Source organism: Cydia pomonella, chromosome 1 (genome assembly GCF_033807575.1).
Source record: "Cydia pomonella isolate Wapato2018A chromosome 1, ilCydPomo1, whole genome shotgun sequence".
In the NCBI taxonomy this organism is placed as follows: domain Eukaryota; kingdom Metazoa; phylum Arthropoda; class Insecta; order Lepidoptera; family Tortricidae; genus Cydia; species Cydia pomonella.
The window spans coordinates 17,999,139-18,022,155 of NC_084703.1; the positions used below are offsets into that span (position 1 = coordinate 17,999,139).

At 34.9% G+C, this 23,017-nt stretch overlaps 1 long non-coding RNA gene across 1 annotated transcript; it reads right to left on the minus strand.

Annotated features, from left to right (window-relative positions):
- Positions 1-1,098: 1,098 nt before the first annotated feature.
- Positions 1,099-21,844, minus strand: LOC133517313 (uncharacterized). Its single transcript, XR_009799357.1, has 3 exons — positions 20,073-21,844; positions 18,616-18,721; positions 1,099-1,183 (listed from the first exon to the last, which is right to left on the minus strand). It is a non-coding gene; the product is annotated as an uncharacterized LOC133517313 (long non-coding RNA).
- Positions 21,845-23,017: the final 1,173 nt, after the last annotated feature.

The window sequence follows — 23,017 nt, forward strand, 5'->3', positions numbered from 1 at the left end:
TAGAAATAAAAATACGAAAAACACAGTTACAGAGTAAATTAAATACAACAAAGGCGAACTTATCCCTGTATGGGATCTCTTCCAGTTAACCTTTGAGGAAATGAGTAAAACAGAAGTAACGGTGAATGAATGACAAACACAAACAAAAGTGTACAATCACTGAAATTAATGAAATGCACGTTTTGAATACATATTGATACAAATATACATAGATAGAAAAATAACCATCAAATAATGCATACATATATATATATATATATATAAATAAAAATAAATAAATATTCAATATATAATATAAATAGATATGAATTCGAATCAGAAAAGTAAAGGAAATTAAAAAAGTAGAAGTACTCAATGGAACTAGGAAGTCGTAACCAAAGTATCGGAAAGCCACAATTTTTTAAGCCTCTCCTTGAGTGATGCTACAGATTGGGATTGCCTCACGGACACCGGAATCTCGTTCCATAACTTAACGGCATGGAAAGTAAAGGATTTCTTGTATGTGCGCGTCGTATTGGAAGGAATTGTGAGTGAAAGATTGGTGCTTGATCGAATGCGATGACCACTACCAGCAGCTAAATAACTAAACCTTTCGGAAAGGTAAGGTGGCGAAGCAGGATTGAATAGAACATTGAAAAGCAATGATAGGACATGCACATCTCGTCGACGACGAATCGGAAGCCAGCCAAGCTGAGATCGAAACTGGGATACATGATCAAACTTACGTAGACCCAAAATGTATCGAATACAAATATTTAATATTCCAAATACTTGGTTTAAGGATAATCGTGAGTTGAGGATCAAGCATTGGATTCAAGAAACTGATTTAAGGACGGGTGGTTACCATACGCGTATAAGCAGCAGGGCCAAACTACCACATTTTGGAAATGGTATATCGCTTTGTAATATAGAGCGTGACTTCATTTTTTTATTTTTTTGACTTTGACCCTGACATCACTAACCTATAACAAAAGTAGCGAAAGGTAGATATTCCTTACCTTCTTACACTTTCTCGATTCAAATTTGTCCCCAGGGTAAAATAATGCTGAGTTCACGTTCGGTGCAAAAGTAAGCGATCGTGGTATATCGACAGGGCGGGCGCAGGCCTACCTCGGCGGTGTTTTGCCTGTGTGACACGTGACGGCGTAATTAGTGCGTGGCCGCCCCCGCCGCGCGCCATGGCCTGTTAACAGCGATATGCGATGTCAGTAAACTCGGGAAATCTGTTTACTTGTAATATGGATTGAACAACTAATATGTGTGCTTATTTTTCAGTGGCTTGTAAAACCAAATGTGAAAACAAAATTAGAAAATATACGTCGAAATAAAACCACTGTAGATTGAAAGGTAATTTCGAATTAATGAAAGTGATCTCTTGTAGTAGACTTCCTAAAAAAAGGTTTGGAGAAGTGCGTGTTTAAAGTTTGTTATGCGTGTAAAGTGTCTGATACAATAAATATTAGATAAAAACAGGCACTAACTTCTTTATTTCTATTTAATGCCTATTTTGTACCTATTGGGCATTGATTACCTACTCGTTGGTATACGAGTAACTTATGTACATACTTAAAACCAGTATTGAAAGTATAAAAAGTTCCTACTATTAAACATTATCTTGCTTTTATTCTATTAGATTAAAAAAACCGTATAGGTATCATGTTTGCGCGCCGAGACTGGGAGGGTAGCTCCGCTTTGATTCTCACTTCAAATTGCATTACAGTTGGCATAGAACGAGCGCCTCAAAGCCTTTTTCCTTTACTCGTGAAACTGTCGTTTTATTTGATAGCACTTGTGTGTAGGTAATTACAGTTGGGGCTGGTAACGCTTTTATATTTTCTAGTGTTTCTATTTTACTCTTCTTCGTTTGTACAAATGAGGTAACAAGTACCTACGCTCTGAGGCAAGATATTTGTATTTCTGTCCGTGTGTCTGAAACTATGTACATATGTATCGTATAATTCTAATACCTAGAGTAATTCACTCATAATTTAATGACATTTGTATTAATAAGTTTGTTGATAAAATCGGATGGAGACCAAGAAACTGAAATTATAATAATTATAGAAGAAACTCTGAAATACTAATAACGCATAGTTGTCGAAATTGGACTGGAGTCTTCAAGCGTAGTTTAGAGAAGCAAAGGCAAATACCTACAATCAGCAAGTGTTTTTCCAGTAGTGAGTATATATTGAGTGACTTCTAACTTTTAATTTTCCTTACAAGTATTTCTATTGACCCATACTTTCTCTTATCCCACCTAACCTCACCTTTTTATGCAGAACAATTAATTTTATGATAAGGGTTTCACCTCGGAATGAGAGATAATACACTGGAAACTAGAACGCTGTACCTACACGACACCTGTAGATGTAGATTGTGGATTCTTAAGGTTCTCTTAAAAATCTAAGCATAGATCATATGCACGTTGGAAGTTATTCAAGATCTCATGTAAAAAAACCGGCCAAGAGCATGTCGGGCCACGCTCAGTGTAGGGTTCCGTAGTTACTCTTCCGTCACAATAAGCTAAACTGGAGCTTAAAGTATAGTAAATCGTTAACCAAGGGATGAAACGTTACCTTTCCCCGAGTTAAACAAATAGGCAAATTTGCATAATCAGTACCTAATTAAAGTAAGTCTTTTTACTATGAAGGGAAAACTTTTTGCGATAACTCAAAAACAGCTAAACTGATCATGTCCGCTATAGTTTTCATTTAATGTCTTTCTTAAGCTCTACTTCCACGATTTTTTTCATATTTTTTGGACCTATGGTTCAAAAGTTAGAGGGGGGAGACACATTTTTTTTTCTTTCGGAGCGATTATCTCCGAATATATTCACTTTATAAAAAAATGTTTCTTGAATATTAGTTTTGAAAGACCTTTCCAATGATACCCCACACTCTAGGGTTAAAGCGAAAAAAAAAAATCATTTCCACTTTACGTGTAGGGGAGGTACCCTAAAAAAAATTAATTTTTTAGATTTTATTGTACGACTTTGTCGGCTTTATTGATTTATATATCCATGCCAAATTTCAGCTTTCTAGCACTAACGACCACGGAGCAAAGCCTCGGACAGACAGACAGACAGACAGACAGACGGACATGGCGAAACTATAAGGGTTCCTAGTTGACTACGGAACCCTAAAAAACCGGTCAAACGCCAGTTCATTTTACCTAATTCTAATCGTCTAATTAATTTGTGCAATGTAATGCACGTATGTTGGTTTTTCGTCGATAATTCTCTATCTCCTTCTTCAGTCGGTCCCTCAATGCTGAGGATCGTGACATCATGTCCTTCTGTTGAAGACCAGATTCCTCCATAGGCTGAAATTCCTCGCGAAGCGCATGGCCTCGTGCAGTTTTAAATTTCATGATTTTTCTTCGGTTAACTCCGGAGATAAGGAGGGGGATTGGTATTTATTTTCACATTTTCCTTCATATATAAATTCTTCCACTACTAAAAAATAATATAAAAATTGTTTTGGAATGATCAGTTTCAGTTCTTTCAAATGATACCCCACTTGACGTAGTCACTAATAGACTTGGAAATTTTGCCCCCTCATCATATTAGGCATTTCCCATAGTTGTTAAAAAATAAAAATATTTCAATGTGTCTAGGTTAGCGTTGTTCATAACTGTTCCAAATTTCAAATGGATAGCTTAAGTGGATTTCGAGATATTTAGGTAATAATTGGTAACTGACGTTACAATCTCGTGGAACGGTAAAATAAAAATATGTGTAATACGGTACCTCCCATAATTTGTTTTAAAACGTTTTTCGCTTTAACCCAATGATGTAGGGTATCGTTCGATAGGTCTTTTCTAACGAATACCGGTCTCCAACAACCACTTTTAAAAAGGGAATATTTTCGGAAATAATCTATTCAAAAGAAAAAATATGTGTCGCCGCCCCTCTAACTTTTGAACCATGCTTCCAAAACTATGACAAAAATCTTAAATCAAAAGCTTAATAAGTACTTTAAATGAAAACTATAGCGAATATGATCGGCCCAGCTGGTCTGAATAATTCAAAATGCCTTCTCTTCTTAGTAAAAAGACATACCAAGCGCTGCGAAGGTATTTCTGAAAAAACCTGTGAAAGTGTGTTCATTAAAGCCTAGCTTTGGTTATGCGGTCGTATCAAACTTACACGCTGTAAACTTAGTTTAAATAAAAGTTGCCTCTTCTAGAGTTCTACGAGTAGTTAACGGGTTGTCTGCTAATATGTTATGATTTTATGATATAGGTTAATATAAAAGGAACCCTTTATTCGGGTATAGTCAGAAAATTATGCTTTATAGCCCTTAAAATTGGGTATTTCTACAAAAAACGTGAATTAAGTACAAATAACATAAGAAAATGTTTTACAAGCTTTTAACTCGCGATATTCCTATAGTAACTTTGGAAGTCGTCTTCAAAATTTGCAAACCACTTCTTTTCCACTTACTGGATTCAGATTGAGCTAAAATTTGGCGTACTTATGAAAGGCCGATGACACTGTAGGGTGAAATCACCAAAAGATGACCAGTTAAGCGACTACCCCAACTTTAGATTTTTTTTTACATATGTTGTAACTCATATTTTTAACAACTTTAATTTTTTAATATGATTCAGCATATAATCTAGATTAGAATTAATTATTCCAAATGCTCATATTGTAATTCAGTATTTTTATAAAAAATATTATATGATGAAATAGGGCAAATGTCCAGAAAACACGGTGCCCTATCACTGAACGTTTGACCCCAAAAGATGAACCAGTATAAAACCAAAATCAAGTACCCTAATATTGAACGACATGACGCCAATAGATGAACTAGTATAGATAGAGTTCTGAGAATTCTGACCACTGAGCAATTATAATCGGTAGCGAAAAAAATGGTCTATAAATCGCAGTTTAAATTATTTGTGCCAGAGAGAGAAAAAAACGCCCTAGGTGGAATTTTGCTCCAAGTAGAATTTTCTCAAATAAATTAAAACGACTTAATTAATTAACTTATACATTTTTTAAATTTGTATTTGTAAATAATATAGTAAATTAATTAAGCTACCGATTAAAGATGTAAATTCACTAATTTTACAATTAAACTCGTTCAGTGTTGAAAATGCTACCCAAAACTTGAACGAACAAATTACTTGGTTCAAGTTTTGGACACGGTATTGAAGAAAAGAACTATCAAAATTAATGCGAAATTCATGTATTGGAATTGAGCCCAAAAGGTGAACTAGTAAATTATCATAGTTCTTCTTTAGGGATAAGATTTTTAGTTGAACAACCCATACTAAAATAAACCTTGAAATAACTGGGTTAAATAAAAGAAAGCTTTGTTCATCTTTTGGTCAAAAAATCAAGGCCTAGCCAGCTATCAATTTAAAATAATAAATTATGCGTCTACCTTTACTATTAGATATTATAAGAGTTTTTGAAAAAACAAACCCTTGCACAAAAGTTGACCGCTGTTCATCTATTGGCTCAAGCATACAATATTAGAACCATAACTTGAACTGCAAATATTTTAATAAAATAAGATAAAATATGCAATACTTGATAACGAAAACGTTAGAGGAATTAGTCTTACCTAAATGCATAATTCAATTTTATACGCAATTATAAGCTTATACTTTTAAGCGTTAATCTTATTAAGATCTCCATACAAATGGCGATTTTGGTGTGGACCGCGCATTTGACGACCGCTCTCAGCCACACGCACAGCACAATTGTTTGGGGGTTTTAATGTCAGCCTCGGCAAAGTATTGTCGCGTTAGGAAAAAATACCCTCAGGTGCGTAAAATAATTCACGATTTAATTATATCGATTTTAAGGCCAAATATTCATCTTTTGGGGGCCGGTCATCTTTTGGTGCCACTACCTTAATATTATTATGACATCGAGCTGATCTGATGATGGGGACCGAAGATGGCCATGGGAACTCTATGATAAAATGATGCAATCTTATTGAATTAGGATTTGTTAGAATCGTCTAGATACGAGTAAGATAACATTGAAAGAAAAAGCAAAGTACAGTCGGCGATAAAAAAATTGTGTCTAAACATTTTTTTCCAAATCTTACATTGGTTGCACTCGCACCGCATATCACAAATCGATCTCACCCCTAATTTGAGACTCTATCCTGCGTACCCCATTTTTAACATGTATGTGCAAATACTTACATGGGCACAAGCAAACAACTTTCGTTTAAAAATCTGTGTATGATCAGTTAATGATGTTCAAATCTCTTTATAGAAGGTATTATTCATCGATATTCACGATTGACCTTGCTTTATAGTACGATGGCTGACCAGTGACCACTGCCCGTTCTGCGCTCTCTATCTCAAAAATGGTTAGTCGCATGAAAAAATGTTTGAAGCATAACTTGTCGCATATTTTATGGTTTTCAATTCCTACTTGATAAATGCAGCAATCTACACAATACGTTAAGTATAAATCGATTGGTACGTGTTGAAAATAAAATGTAAGGACGGTGAATCCTGATCCACCGTCATACAGCTCACATTAGTACGCGGGTCAGATGACACTTGCCTGTGGGGTGGGTTTTGTACCATAAAACAATGTAAGTAGTATACTCAATAAAATATCTCTATCTTTATCTTACCTAGATGTAAACAACATTGGAGTTATAGAAACAATAATATAAACAAATAAAACCGGCCAAGAGCATGTCGGCCCATGCTCAGTGTAAGGTTCAGTAGTTACCCATCTGTCATAATAAGCTAAACTGGAGCTATTAGTATATTAGATTGTTATCCAAGGGATGAAATGATACCTTTCACCCGAATTAAACAAATAGGCAAATTTGCATAATCAGTACCTAATTAAAGCAATAGACGTATGGCCATGATTTTTCCTTTGCTTGCAATCGGAGACATTGCATGTCTAAAGATAAATATCCCATAGCGAAAAAATTTGAATTGCTTATACATGAAAAAAACACATATTTTAGCAAACTGTAGTAATATTTAAATGATTTTGTTGTTCATTAAAGCATGAAAAAGTAAAGTATTGCAAGAAGTTCTAGACATAATACAATGTACATGACTGCATTGAGCAAATATGAATATAAAATTAGCGGAATTGCCTCTTACTTTTAATTTTTTTACTCTTTCGTTCTAAAACTCATAATAAGCTCAACGGCATTACTCATACAGCCAATGAAACTGTTTTAGACAAATTAAATATTGAATAAAAATCGATTGAGTAAAATAAGCAATTTTTATCTTAAATTTTAGTTTATTTATATGGATAATGCCAAATAAAACCCATTTAACGTCGTAATAACGTTTAACTGTGGATGTAGGTACATCTTTTTATTATGAAGGGGAGAGTTCTTGCTATTACTCAAAAACAACTAAACTGATACCGTCCACTATAGTTTTAATTTACTTTCTCTACTTCTACATTTTTTTTTCTTATTTTTTAGACTTATGGTTCAAAATATAGAGGGGGGGGGGCACTTTTTTTTCTTTCGGAGCGATTATCTCCGAATATATTAACTTTATCAAAAAAATTTTGTTCAAGACCACAATTAGTTTTGAAAGGCCTTTCCAACAATACCCCACACTGTAGGGTTGAAGCAAAAACATTTTTTCAACCCCACTTTACGTGTAGGGGAGGTACCGTAAAAAAAAAAATATTTTATTTTTATTGTACGACTTTGTCGGCTTTATTGATTTATATATCCATGTCAAATTGGAGCTTTCTAGCACTAACGACCACGGAGCAAAGCCTCGGACAGACAGACAGATATGGCGAAACTATAAAGCTATACCTAGTTGACTACGGAACCCTAATAAACGATTTTTTTTAAACTGTACCTTGAATAACTTCCGACGTGCGCACTATCTATGCTTAGGTTTTTAAGAGAACCCTTAGGACGCCACAATGTCCTACTAACTACTACTACTATACCTACTTTATAATAGTAGTATAGTGTTTAGATAGTGACTTTTATCTCTCTGTACTGATTTTCTTTTCCGCACCAATTGTAAGTTTCTGTTTGGCCCAATGGTTGACTGGTAGAGAATGCCTTAAGGCATTAAGTCCGCCATTTGTATTTTTTTGTATTGTGCAATAAGGTTAAATAAATAAATAATAATGTAAGTTTATATAGTTATAAGGTTTTTAGCTTTCTAACTCTCATTCCTAGGTTGATACCCTTTTTGGGCTGATGGCTGGGCAATTTTTGTCAATGTGAAACTAACGAATATAAACAAGCAATTATTTTTTATAATACAGAGATAAGTGTTTTGGCACTGTTAAAAACAGTTTACAACCTTTTCTCTACGCAACTTTTTATATAATGTACCTACATGTAAAGGAAACCTAATAAGGATAATTTGCTTTTAGACGAGCTGCTAATTTCACTTCTGTTTGTCTGTCCAAATTAATCTGTAGGAGCAACGTCGATTCGGGACGACTGATTCAATTATGTCATGTTTGGAGTACAATCGGCCAGGCGAAAAGATGGGGAAAAACGGGAAAAATGTCGACATTAGATCACGCGGACGATAAGTGGATGACTTCTCGCATGAATTGGCGTCAAAGGGCGGCAGTGGGGCGCGAAGCTGCCGCCGCGGCCCGACGGGACGGGACACTTCGCGGGCCCGGTGGCTACCGGACCGTTCACTTAGGTTTTTATCACATGTTCATTGCAAATTATTATAGGGGTCATCTGGTGAAAGTAAGTTAGTATTTAATTTGAATAAGTATTTTTTATAAGCACCTATTATTAAAAATAAAACTTATTTCTATTTCGCTATTCCTATTTGGACAAGTACTCTCTCTTTTTAGGGTACTGTAGTCAAAGGAACCCTTATAATTTCGCCATGTTCGTCTGTCCATCCGCGGCTCGCGGGTCAGAGCTAGAAAGCTGGAATTTGTAATGGATGTTAACTACGGAACCCTACACTGAGCATGGCCCGACATGCTTTTGGCCGGTTTAAGAGGTGTACGTACTGGATTCTATTGGTTTTAGAACATGCAAATTATGTGTAGGTACAATATAGGTACTTTATGTGTACTGTACTGTACATGTATCATGCCCGCCCTTGGTGAAACCATTACACTTAGGGCCACTTGCACCATCCCACTAACCCGAAGTTAACCGTTAAACCGTTAACCCAATGTCAAATTGTACTAGTAACCATGGGAACTCTTAACCAGTTAACCCCAGGTTAGTGGGATGGTGCAAGTAGCGCTTAAAGAAACAGATCTAATTATAATCTCAGTTTTAAGATAAACCTACATTAATAAATAATATAATAATTATATTAGCAAAATGTGCTCGGTAGCAAATTCATGAGGTATTCACATTAACAAGTTTAAAGTTTCGGCCCCTTACTCTCACGTTCAAGCACACCCCGCGGTAGTAAAGCAAATCCGTTCCAAATTGCTTGCTAGGCGTTCACATGCTGGCCCTGCCAATATGTCGTTGTCGATATTTTTAAAGTACTTACGTGAGCTCCGCACGACATAAAAGATACGAGAGTTAGGACTTAGTATCCATTTGCCGAAATTGGCCTCGTTCAAGATAACAACAAGTTTTCGCACCCTCGCAACTAAATGTGCAATTCATACGTGTACTAAATCCCACCCGAGAATAGGAGTTGTGAACTCTATTCTCTCCAAGAAGTGGTTGCTTTTGAAAAGTCCTCGGTATTTTTTAGCACATGTCATTGCAGATGGTTACCTTATCAGATGGCGTTGGACAGCATGCGGTTAGCTCCAATTTTTTCTCGTTAGTTAAATTTATTCCAGGTGGCAATAAATTTGGTACTCGCTTTGTTACGGTTATTTTTAAATCCCTCTTCTTTTTTTATACTGAAGCTTTTACCGGAAGGGATAAAAACTAGCTTTTGCATCCAATTATACGTCTGAGCGAACAAAGAAACTATCTTTACCTCCTGAACCCCCGCATTCTTGGTCCGATATTGCATCCTATTTTTATAGTTAAGTTGAAATGGGCGTAATGTACTTATGCGTGTATATGTGAACGTGCAAGTACTTTAACCGGGGGAACTATTCGACTATCAAAACTGACAGATAAGAAGTGGCCTCATTTGCCAACTCTAGAGTATATTCTAAGGTAAATTGACAATGGGTGTATGGTTTCTTAGGAACGGTTATCACTTTGACGAGTTGTATAAGATCAATGTGGGGAAGACAGCATACTTTATTTGAAATAAAAGTTTGATTGGAAAATAAAATAAATTATTATATATGTCTAGGATAAACGGAATGGCCCTGGTAATAAATGTTATAAATAAATTGGCAAAATAAGGTAAACTTATCTAAAAATTGTTTTTATTTTAAATTTCGGCAACGACGCGTCATTTAATAGACTTTAAGAATGGTTGTACGCTTGTTGATCTCTTACTTTATACGCGTGAAACGTGTGTATTAATTCAGGTATATGTATAACGTTGCAATTTTAATATACGGGAAATTTCCTGTATTTAAGGTAAGGTAATATTTGTCTTGGACATAACCGACTTCTCAATTCATCTGAAATATCTTTAAATGGTAAATTAAGTATTTACAATTACTAATATAATATTAGCGGATAAAATTAATAATCAACTCTATAAGCGTCTAGAAAGACAATTGTCTATTAAGGTATCTAAGTATAATCGTCTACCTATCTAAGTATCTATATCCTTCTCCATAACTTCAAATATCATACTAAACTTCATCTAAATCGGTTGAGCGGTTACTGATTCCCCGTACAAACTTTCACCCCCTTCTCACCCGCTTAAGGGGTTGATTTCTGAGATCAAAACTATCCTATGTAAAAACCCCCTACTCGGGACTCAAAAGTATCTCTATACTTAATTTTAGTTTAAGCGTGAATACATAACATACAGACAGACATAGTTTCGTTTTTATAATATTAGTAAGTATTTAATTATAGATTTCCATATCTATAACCTTTATTTACACAACAAAAAGCATGTTTGTAAAATATAATAAAAACACTTAAAAAAAAAACTTATAAATAAAGAATTTGGTCTAAATCGTGGTTGCAGTGGATATGGAAAGAAGACGAAATACTGTTTTACTGACACCGTATTGTAAGTAGCTGGACACGGACTGCCCTAATAGATGGTCTTCCCAACAGTGACCTTAGGCAAAACGAATGTTTGTAATGTAAGAAAGGTGATAATGTCAAGCTTATTTTATCAATTTTATAGGCTAAGTTATTTAGTAACGTAATGTGGAGAGTTATTTTTAATAATGGAAAATACATGAAAAGCTGCCACTTTCAAATCTGTAATATATCTTCTATATACATAAATGCACGTGTCCTGACTGACTCATCAATGCAGTCTTGAATTTACACAGTAGGTTGCACTTATAAAGTGTACAAGAGCTAAGAAGCGATTTTGAGAAATTCAACCCCAAAGGGAGTTAAAAAGGGGAAAGTTTGTATGGGGTTCAAGTTTTATTTTAAGCTAGGAGCTTGATATTTTGTAAAAAGGTATTTTATTTAAATAAAAGAAAACTATCTTGTGTCCCACTGCTGGGCAAAGGCCTCCCCTTTTTTCCGCCACTTATCACGGTTTGAAGTATGTTCCCGCCAGTCTCTGCAAAAAGCGTCGAGGTCATCCCGCCATCTCTTTTTTGGTCTGCCTCTGCCCCGGCTAATCTGCGGTATCCATTCGGTAGCCAATTTGGCCCACCGATCCGGGTGCATACGGCAGACGTGTCCTGCCCAACCCCACTTAAGCTTAGCGGCCTTAACACCCACATCTATAATACCAGTTCTGGAGCGCAGTTCGGTGTTCCTAACTCGATCGGTTCTCCGAACTCCTAGTATAAAAAAAAAAAAAAAGAAAACTAATTTCAGCGTTATTGAAAATTCATCCCCTAAGGTGATGAAAAAGGGGTTGAAAGATTGTATGGAGATCCAATATTTTTTGAATGCGAGATATGAAACTTTGTACGTAGGCATATTATTAAAACACAAGAAATGTAATCTCAGCGTTTAAAAAAAATCATCCTCTAAAGGGGTTAAAAAGGAGTTGAAAGTTTGAATCCATTACCAATGCTAAGAAACATCTTATAAAGGCATAATAGCCGAATTCAAATAAAAAATATTTCGACGTTTTTGAAAATTCAACCCCTAAGGAGGGTTAAAAAGGGGATGAAGGTTTGAATGGGGTTCAAGTTTTATTTTGAGCTAGAAACTTGAAACTTTGTAAAAAGGTATTTTATTACAAAAAAAGAAAAATGATTTCAGCGTTTTAGAAAATTCATCCCTCGGTGAAAAAGGGGTTGAAAGTTTGTATGGAGATTAAAAAATTTTTTAAGTGCGGGATTTGAAACTTTGTAAGTAAGCATATTATTAAAACACGAGAAAAATGAAAAAGTGCGTATGGAAATCAAACATTTTTGTGAGTGCGGGACTTGTATCGTTGTATCACGCCATATTATTAGAATGCAAGAATAGTTATTACAACGTTTTTTGAAATGTATCCCCGACATGGATTATAAAGGGTTTTATAATTTGTATGAGATTTAAAATTTTACTTAAGCTAGGAACTTGAAACTTCGTAAATTGGTACTTCATTAAAAGAGAAGAAAACAATTCTAAGCGTTTTTGAAAATTCATCCCCCAAGGTAGTGAAAAAGGTGTTGAAAGTTGTTATGGAGGTCAAATATTATTTATGTAGTCCGAGTTTTCTTTTAAGCTAGGAACTTGAAACTTGGTAAACGGGGATTCTATAGTCAAATAGACGGAAACTGATTCATCACGTTTTTTGAACATTCATTCCCTAAGTTAGTGAAAAAATGGTTGTAAGTTTGCATCGGGAACGATAATTTTAGTAAATAGTGATCTTAAAATGTCGTAAATTTTTTAATAAATAGTGATCTTGAAATGTTGTACACAATAGTAGGAAACAAGAAAAGTGATATCAGCGTTTTTAGAAATTAATTCCTTAAGGGAATTAAAATGGCGTTCATTGAAAGTTTGTATTAATCCCCAAAATTGGTGAAAAAAGGGTTTAAAGTTTGCATTCGATTGGAATAGTGGACTTGAAAATATTTTTAAGTGATCGATATAATCCCTATATCGAGAACAATTTTTATCACTTAGGGGCTTGAAACTTTGTAGCTTGTGATAGACAAATCTCATGCGTTGTATAATTATTAACAAGTGATTAACCGTCCCTACCTTTTGCTGCATAATGTTCTATGCTCATATATATAAATCCAATGTTTAAATTGTATTTTGTTATTATTTGTTTTATCTCGTATGTTTGTATTTTTTATATGTGTTTTGTAGTTGGCAGTGCCTTCGTAGTAGGTAATAAATAATAATGTAATTCTGTGTAACTAATTTGAATAATAAAATCAATATAATGTAAATATAACGTAATGTTCTATGCTCATGTATATAACCACCAACATACAAATCCACGCGTACGAAGTCGCGGGCAATAGCTAGTATGTTATAATGGTTCGATCAATATTCAGAGTTAGTAGGTTTTTAAATAAAAACCCATCACATCAATGAATATTCGTAATTATTGGCATTCGAGTGTGATCTTTAAGTAAAAATCAACTTAGGATAGGTATGAATAAAATGTTTGAATGTTTAGGAATGAATAGGTGACACACGTATACGTACAGGAATAAACGAGTTAACAGGCCATCTCGGCGGCACCCCTCGCCCGCCATCCAGCCAGCTCCTATAACTGTCATCCTGTCAAACTATACTACGAGCCAAATCCCCGCATTTCCATATTCCCATATTTTACGGCTCACCAGAGAAAATAAATAACAACGATAATACAAGTATGAGCATTTTCCGAACCTTTAAGTCGGGTGGAATTTACATATCAGATGTTGACAGAAAAATCCTCAAACACGGGTTAATACTAGTTCAGGGGTGGAAATATCAATTTTAGTGAAGGCAAAGAACCAATAGCAATGCGTTTTATGACCGTGTATGAATATATATGTTGTTTTATGGTATTAGATACGCGAACTTATTGAGTACAAACACTTCGATGGATTTTTTACCCATGAAGGAACGAAGATTAGTAGGTTTATTATTGTTTGTGAGTTTGCATGTTTGTTTGTGGAACTAATATTAAAGGTTTTCTGGAAGAGATCACTGTTTAGCGATAAGATCGCCTGTTGTTACCTAATTAAAATATGTGTTCTTTTCTGTCTCTTTTTCAATATGTGATGGACAATAAAGAATATATTATTATTATTTGGATGGCGGCATGAACAATGGTGTTCCGGACAATTGAAGAGGCGTGCGCGGAGCCGAAGCCAACACGTAGAGTATTTTTTGACACTTTAATGAGATGTGTCATTGGACGCACGCAGAGGCCTCCCTCCAGAGCAGCCCGCAGAAGCCTCCCTCCCTATTGGAAGTTGAAGGAATCTAAAATGAACTGGGCTATTGGGCGAAAGTGTTGCACTAAATACTGGGCTGTGGGATATAAAGCCGGACACCTGCTACAGCCTCAAAAGTGACAAAAAACTTATACATTATGTATATGTTACATAAAAAAAAAGCGGCCAAGTGCGAGTCGGACTCGCCCATGAAGGGTTCCGTACCATTTATGACGTATTTAAAAAAACTACTGACTAGATCTCGTTCAAACCAATTTTTGGTGGGAGTTTGCATGGTAATGTATATCATATATATTTTTTAGATTTTTCATTCTGTTATTTTAGAAGTTACAGGGGGGACACACACTATTTTTCAATTTGGAGGTGTCTCTCGCGCAAACTATTCAGTTTAGAAAAAAATGATATTAGGAACCTTAATATCATTTTTGAAGACCTATCCATAGATACCCCACACGTATGGGTTTGATGAAAAATATTTTTTTTTTATAATTTTATGATGTATTAAAAAAAACTAGTTAGTAGATCTCGTTCAAACCAATTTTTGGTGGGAGTTTGCATGGTAATGTATATCATATATATTTTTTAGATTTTTCATTCTGTTATTTTAGAAGTTACAGGGGTGACACACACATTTTTTCACTTTGGAGGTGTCTCTCGCGCAAATTATTCAGTTTAGAAAAAAATTATATTAGGAACCTTAATATCATTTTTGAAGACCTATCCATAGATACCCCACACGTATGGGTTTGATGAAAAAGATGTTTTTTTTAAAACTTTATGATGTATTAAAAAAAAAACTAGTTAGTAGATCTCGTTCAAACCAATTTTCAGTGGAAGTTTGCATGGTAATGTATATCATAATTTTTATTTTTATTTTTCATTCTGTTATTTTAGAAGTTACAGGGGAGGGGGGGGGGGGACACATTTTTTTCACTTTGGAAGTGTCTCTCGCGCAAACTATTCAGTTTAGAAAAAAATGACATTAGAAACATAAATATCATTCTTGAAGACCTATCCACAGATCACACGTATGGGTTTGAAGAAAAAATTTTTTTTGTTAATTTTATGACGTATTAAAAAAAACTACTTACTAGATCTCGTTCAAACCAATTTTTGGTGAAAGTTTGCATGGCAATGTATATCATATATCTTTTTTAGATTTTTCATTCTGTTATTTTAGAAGTTACGGGGGGGGGGGGGGGGGGTGGACACACACATTTTACCACTTTGGAAGTGTCTCTCGCGCAAACTATTCAGTTTAGAAAAAAATTATATTAGAAACCTCAATATCATTTTTAAAGACCTATCCATAGATTCCCCACACGTATGGGTTTGATGAAAAAAGATTTTTTGAGTTTCAGTTCTAAGTATGGGGAACCCCCAAAATTTATTGGGTTTTTTCTATTTTTGTGTATACACCTTAATGCGGTTCATAGAATACATCTACTTACCAAGTTTGAACAGTGTAGCTCTTATAGTTTCGGAAAAAAGTGGCTGTGACATAATCGGACAGACAGACGGACATGACGAATCTATAAGGGTTCCGTTTTTTGCCATTTGGCTACGGAACCCTAAAAACTGTTATAATAGGGAGTATTATTGCAATGTTCTGCCGCCAGACAGCAGCACTAGCAGATATTGTAAACCATTGAGTAACTGAAACTGTTTTTGGAGTAGTTTTCGCTATGACATTGATGCATCATGGATCATGGCGGTTTACAGAGGCCTACCGCGAAAGGCGAAAGTTGAAATTTCGTTATCTGCCTCTTTATCGCTCGAATATGCACGAGTGATAGAAAAGCAGATAAGGAAATATCAATTTTTGTATTTCGCGGTAGGCCCAGTGTGGGTATCGTTAGATATATAGATCTCTTAACGCCTAACTAGGGGTCTTAGGAATCATTTTATGATAAAGTTAATATTCAACTAGAGAACGAATCAAATTATTTTATCAAATATTATTTTGGTTTGTTTTTAGGATTCCGTATCAAAAAAGTACAAAAGGAACCCGTATGGTGCGACTCTGTCCGTCCGTCTGTCTGTCACATTGCTAAACATCTCGAGAACTACTTAAGCCATCGATTTGAAATTTAGAACCGTTATGAACAACGCTAACCCAGACACATTGATAGTGTTGTTTTTTTCCTTTATTATTATTAATTATGGAAAATGCCCAATATAAAGAGAGGACAAAATTTCAAAGTCTAGTTACCTACTAGATCAAGTGAGGTATTATTTGAAAGAGCTCAAATTAAACATTACAAAAAAATTAAAACATTTACATTAGGTATCACACAGGAAAAATAAAATCACACCTCCATCTTGCCAACTTTTTTTAATTATCAGAAATAATTTTCAATTTTTATTTTTATTTTATGACGTATAAAAAACTACTTACTAGATCTCGTTCAAACCAATTTTCGGTGGAAGTTTGCATGGTAATGTATATTATATATTTTTTTTTAGTTTTATCATTCTGTTATTTTAGAAGTTACAGGGGGGGGGGGGACACACATTTTATCACTTTGGAAGCGTCTCTCGCGCAAACTATTCAGTTTATAAAAAAATGATATTAGAAACCTCAATATCATTTTTAAAGACCTATCCATAAATACCCCACACGTATGGGTTTGACATTTTTTTTTTATAATTTTATGACGTATAAAAAAAAAACTACTTACTAGATCTCGTTCAAACCAATTTTCGGTGGAAGTTTGCATGGTAATGTATATTATATATATTTTTTAGTTTTATCATTCTGTTAGTTTAGAAGTTACAGGGGGAACACACATTTTATCACTTTGGAAGCGTCTCTCGCGCAAACTATTCAGTTTAGAATTTTTTTTTATTAGAAACCTCAATATCATTTTTGACGACCTATCCATAGATACCCCACACGTATGGGTTTGATGAATTTTTTTAAGTTTCAGTTCTAAGTATGGGGAACCCCTAAAATTAATTGTTTTTTTTTCTATTTTTGTGTGAAAATCTTAATGCGGTTCATAGAATACATCTACTTACCAAGTTTGAATAGTATAGTTCTTATAGTTTCGGAAAAAAGTGGCTGTGACATAAACGGACAGACAGACGGACATGACAAATCTATAAGGGTTCCGTTTTTTGCCATTTGGCTACGGAACCCTAATAAATGAGGATATGTCCTGATAAGGGTCTCTATTGTTTCCCATGAAGTTTTAAGTCATAATGTATTGTATGTCCGCATTTTCGCTAGCCATAATTTGGTTTTTCTCAGAAACGCGTAACTTTTCAGGATTGCCATAAAACAAACCTAACCTAACCTAACCTATCTATAGGATAACCTCAGGAAATTCCTGAAAAGTTTACGGTTTCAGAGTTATGACTTATGACAATATGACTATCATTACTATTTGGTGCTGACTGTACCAATGATACCCATTAATAGCCCCCATTCTAGGCAGCCTATTCTGATAGACGGCTAACAACGGAACCCTAAACTGAGCATTGCCCGCCATGTTCTAGACAGGTTTTTTAATATTGCCAAATAAAGTAACTTAGCTCTTTGCCGAGATACAACAGCAAGGTATAGAACACAAAACTGAATCAATCCCACGTATCGGCGAGTTAGCGGGCTAGCTTAGTGCAGCCTATCCGAGGCAAACTATGGTGTCTTGACTATGAGCTAGATTCTGATATAACTTTACCCCAAAGTCCATAACAACTGTGCATAATCAGATGTTAGACTTGTACTAGTCGGCACATGGTAAAACGGCGAGTCAGCTTTTTGAATAATGGTGCTGGTGATAGTGAGTAATGGTAGGCGCCGGGACCCGGCGATATCAATCTCAACAATTTGCCAATTTGCAGCCAGTAGCGGTCAAATACGCATACCGTACGAAACTCACTGACTAGCAATTAAGAAGATAGTTTTAAAGTTTGAAAAAAATATAAGTGTGGAATTATATACAAATTGTTATAACTTTCTAAAACTACAAGTAAGCATAGACAAGATAGTGAGCACGGCTCAAGTGTAGGTATAGGTTAATGTTATCTCGGAGATGCAGTTTTTCTTCTAGACACCGAGTATCTTCGGGGTTTGAATAAAAAATGCAAGAATGCTTATTCAGTAGGTGGTGCATCGACTAATAAGTAAATATAATAACAAATAAATAAATAAGGTTTGACAGTTTTGAATGATTCATGGTTAGTTTCACTACACTTAAATCGACCGGGATATAAACCGTGATTACCTTTTATATTGCTTTTGAGCTCCCGATATTTCGACGCAGTTAAATGCATCTTGTTCACGGGTAACCGGAGATAGCGGGTGGTAGCTAGAGTTGACTTTGAACTGCTCTAAATTGAAAATGGTTGAATGGATTATTCTCAAGTTTGTACCAAATGAATATGAATATCTTCTATATATGTCTAAAAATAATTAACTAAGTATCTAAAAATAATAAATGTACAATCAAGTTGAAAACAGTATAATTTTCTATTACAATAGTCTCACAGTAAGCTCAATAAGGCTTGTGTTGAGGGTACTTAGACAACGATATATATAATATATAAATATTTAATAAATACTAAAATATATAGAAAACACCCATGACTCAGGAACAAATATCCATGCTCATCACACGAATAAATGACCTTACCAGGATTTGAACCCGGGACCATCAGCTTCGTAGGTAGGGTCACTACTCACTAGGCCAAACCGGTCGTCACAATATAACGTACACGGTATCCAACTTCGGACAAATAAAAAATATAACAGTATAACCATGTATAGTATGTATAACAGTATAACCATGTGTTTACAAAGGGCGTTGTCAGTCACTATAACATTTGCAATACTTGGTTCAACAAATTCTTAGCAAATGCCTTTTTTTTAAAAGCTCTAGTAGTGGAATTATTATCCCATGTTATATTTCTATATGTGTAATCTACTCACAAAGCGCTTTCATTTAATACCCCGCATGGTATGTTTTTAGTGAAAAAATAATAGTATTTTAGTAGTTTCCTATAATACAAAATTTTTGAACATTTTTTAATAATTTGTTAAACCAAGTAGTGAACATAATGTACCTATACATATTTATGATCTACTCACAAATCCCTTTCATTTGGTACCCCCCTTGGTATGTTTTTAAGACAACGCGCGTACATAGGCTACGGAGACTGCTTACCTTCAGGCGGGCCGTATGCTTGAGTGCCACCGACGTAGTATAGAAAAAAAAAAACCGATATCGATCCCTGAATATGACTCATCTCAATTTTGCCCCATAATCGTTCGAAATAAGAAACTTTGATTTTGCTAAGCACTGAGCTTAATATAACTCTAGTACTAAAAGTATGAACCTAAAAAATATTTAATTGTGATTCTTAGTACTTATCTAAGGTCAGTTAATATGATTGAAGTTCTGTTATTATCTATACAAAAATAAAATACATTTGTGTACTTTTGTGTATTTAAGTATTGTAGGTAAGTACTTTACTATTATACTCGTAACTTGCTGATTGTAACTTGTAGGGATTATGATACATTTTTAACCTTTATTTTTTTAAAGACTCTATAGGTTCTTAAATATCCCCACAATATACCGAAAAGTATATCCTGTAAACACTAATCCGTTAGTGCTTCCATAAACTAATTGCACCTAAGTGCCTACTAAATAGAGGAAGGGTGTAACTCATATATTCTTACTTTTTCTTTCATTTGCCTCTCTACTCTGCGGGATTACGTTACAAACAGTCGTGATGGCGCGTGGGGCGGGAAGTTTTCACTGGGCGGAGTCAGCGAGAAAAATGTTCCGCCTTGTTAGTGCCACGCCCACTTTGTCTCGCTTTTCCCTGGAACCAAATTACTTATTTTACTCGTTTTGCTTGTGTGAAAGTCTGGCGCCCATATCAAGCTATGCGCACTTAGCTATATTCCTACATTTACACGTCTAGTAGCCGTCGCACATTGCGCTGCTCGAAGGTGTATCTAACTGCTAGTCTACTAGTAAGTAGATGTTGTTTCCATATGCACGTTCTTATTTTGGAATATGTTGAGTGACATTATTTTAACAGAATATTACTTCATCGCAAACTTCGCAAACATTTTTTTTTTTCACCACATCAGCTGCTGGTAAAGGCTGTCTTGATTGTTAAAAAACTGATAAGAAAGTTGCAATTTATCCATATGTGAGGCAAAGTAATCTGATGCAAATTTTGAGTTGTTTCATATAAGTTTGCCAATAGAATTGACTTTCAAATGTCGATTTTTGAATGATAAATAATTATTAACGTTCACTTAGATTAGATTTGGTTTGATTTTGTTTGATATTTTACGATCCCTTTAGTTCCTTACTGTAGTGAAAAAAATTGTGTTTCACAGGTAAAGAGAGGAACAATTCCAAACAGAATCAGAAGCTGCAAGTACCTACTTAAAACATATAGTCTATTTCTATCTTGTATACCAAATTGAAAGCAATAAACATATACTTGCATTACTATAAAGTATGTCTTTTTTTGAATTCCATTCTTTTAAAACTTTTCTACATAATATTAGGTCTACTTGGGCGGCTTACAATTTAGTATTTTGTTTGATATCTTGTAAACAAAAAAACTATCAAAGTTACAAGAAATCAAACAAAAAATTAACTTGTAAACCGCCCAAGTAGACCTAATATTATATGTTACGAAAGTACATATGCATATGCACGCGCACATACATAGCTAGGTTTCGGATACAAATTAGAGATAGCGCTTCGAAATTAGTTTCCTTAAATAGCTTCAAGAGGGCTTTCTGTTCCTATATATTACTGTATTCTTTGATGACATCTTGAACGTGTCTTTCAGTACGTATATAACATGAGTTTAACTTCGTTTTGTTAAACTTCCAAAACCCCCTAGTGTAAATTTATTCGATAGCGTGACGTGAGGTACGCGTTTGCGTTTGAACTCATTTTGTATGAGATTTTGAAACAGAGCACCAAGCGGGACGTTTTGGAAACTCAAAATCCCATACAAAATGAGACAACGCAAACGCGTACGTCACGTTACGATATCGAATAAATATACATTAGGGGTACTGAAAACAGTGAAAACCCCACCTAAGATTTTAACAGCACCAACTGGAAAAAAACTATCAAGGAATTATTTTCACGCTGGTGTATCAGATACCATACATACCGCAACCATGCGACCTCGATGAGTGCGATAAACGGGAACATTGAGAGCTTGTACAAACAACGTTATCAGTGATGAAGTCAGACAAGGGTCGAAAATGCCCAGATGTCTTCAAGTAAAAAAGGATGGCAGAGCTGTACCTTTTGGGTGTTTTTTGGACGTAAGTAGTAGGGACACTGCGACTGCGTCCCCAAACGATATCTCCTTACAGTGAAATAGCCTATTTATAATAGTTGGAAAAAATAAAATAACAAATTATTGAAAAATGATTGCAAATCAGTGTAAGGAAATAACATGTTATACATTACCGTTCAAATTCTCGGGACAATTAGCACACATACACAATTACGCCGACATTTAAATAAGACGATACGTTTACAGAGCCTGTAATCAAAACTGAAAGGGAGCGTGCATGAACTATAGGAGGCAGCACAGGAGCCGTCAGATTTTTGGCGCGAGGCGTAAATGTGATGTTTTTTGTTCCGATGTAGCCCACAAGATGGCAGAACCTACTATGCACAAGAAAACACTTGACGTGTAAATGTGCCTGTTTATGGTTCCGATTCAGACCACAAGATGGCAGACCCTCCAACGCGCACGGTCCCAAACGAAATACATAATAGTCATCTCTATTACACTAATGTACACGGATAAGTATAGATGAAATGCATATTATAATGTCAATAACTACCAATCAGCGACCTTAATCCGCTAATAACTTTCTTGCTGTACATACAGGTAGCTGAGAGTTCGCGGTTCATATTTTGATTAGAATATGACGTGTACAGGGATAGGTTTATGCCATAATAATTTGAAGAACCAGTCAAAAATCCACGTATACTAGTTTTAAAAGATAACTAGTTAAAATGTTGCTATGAAATGAGAGACTAACCCAACAAAAGTCAATATTCATTGTTGTGTTAACATATTCCGCTATAATAAGTATGTTTATGACTAGATAAAATTTATTATTAATCTGTATGGCAGAGCATAATCACGTTCAGGTACTTCAGGTACAGCCAGCAAAATTTACATGGGTACACGTATCGGGTCAAAAATATTTGAAAAGACTGAGTGACAATAAAGGCTCATCCTCACTTTCAGTTCCAACGGAAGTATTTTTTTGGAAATAATGACCTCTGCGTGCGTTGTCTAAATACAAGACGGAGGAAAGTTTCTGGGCAACTGCAAGTTTCGACAAAAAGTAGTAGTAGTAAAACTCTTTATTGTACAGAAATGAAAACAAAACAGGAAATAAAACACTCATCATTAGTACAAAGGCAAACTTATTATCCCTTTAAATGATCTCATCCAGTTAACCTTTGAGCAATTGAGGGAGAATTGGAGACGGTAGACATCCGTACTGTACAAAGTGGCGCAAAAAAAAAAATCAAATAGAAAAGGTATTTATTTCAACCTACAATATACATGCGATAGTTTTAGCCATACAGGGATATATATATATATATATATATA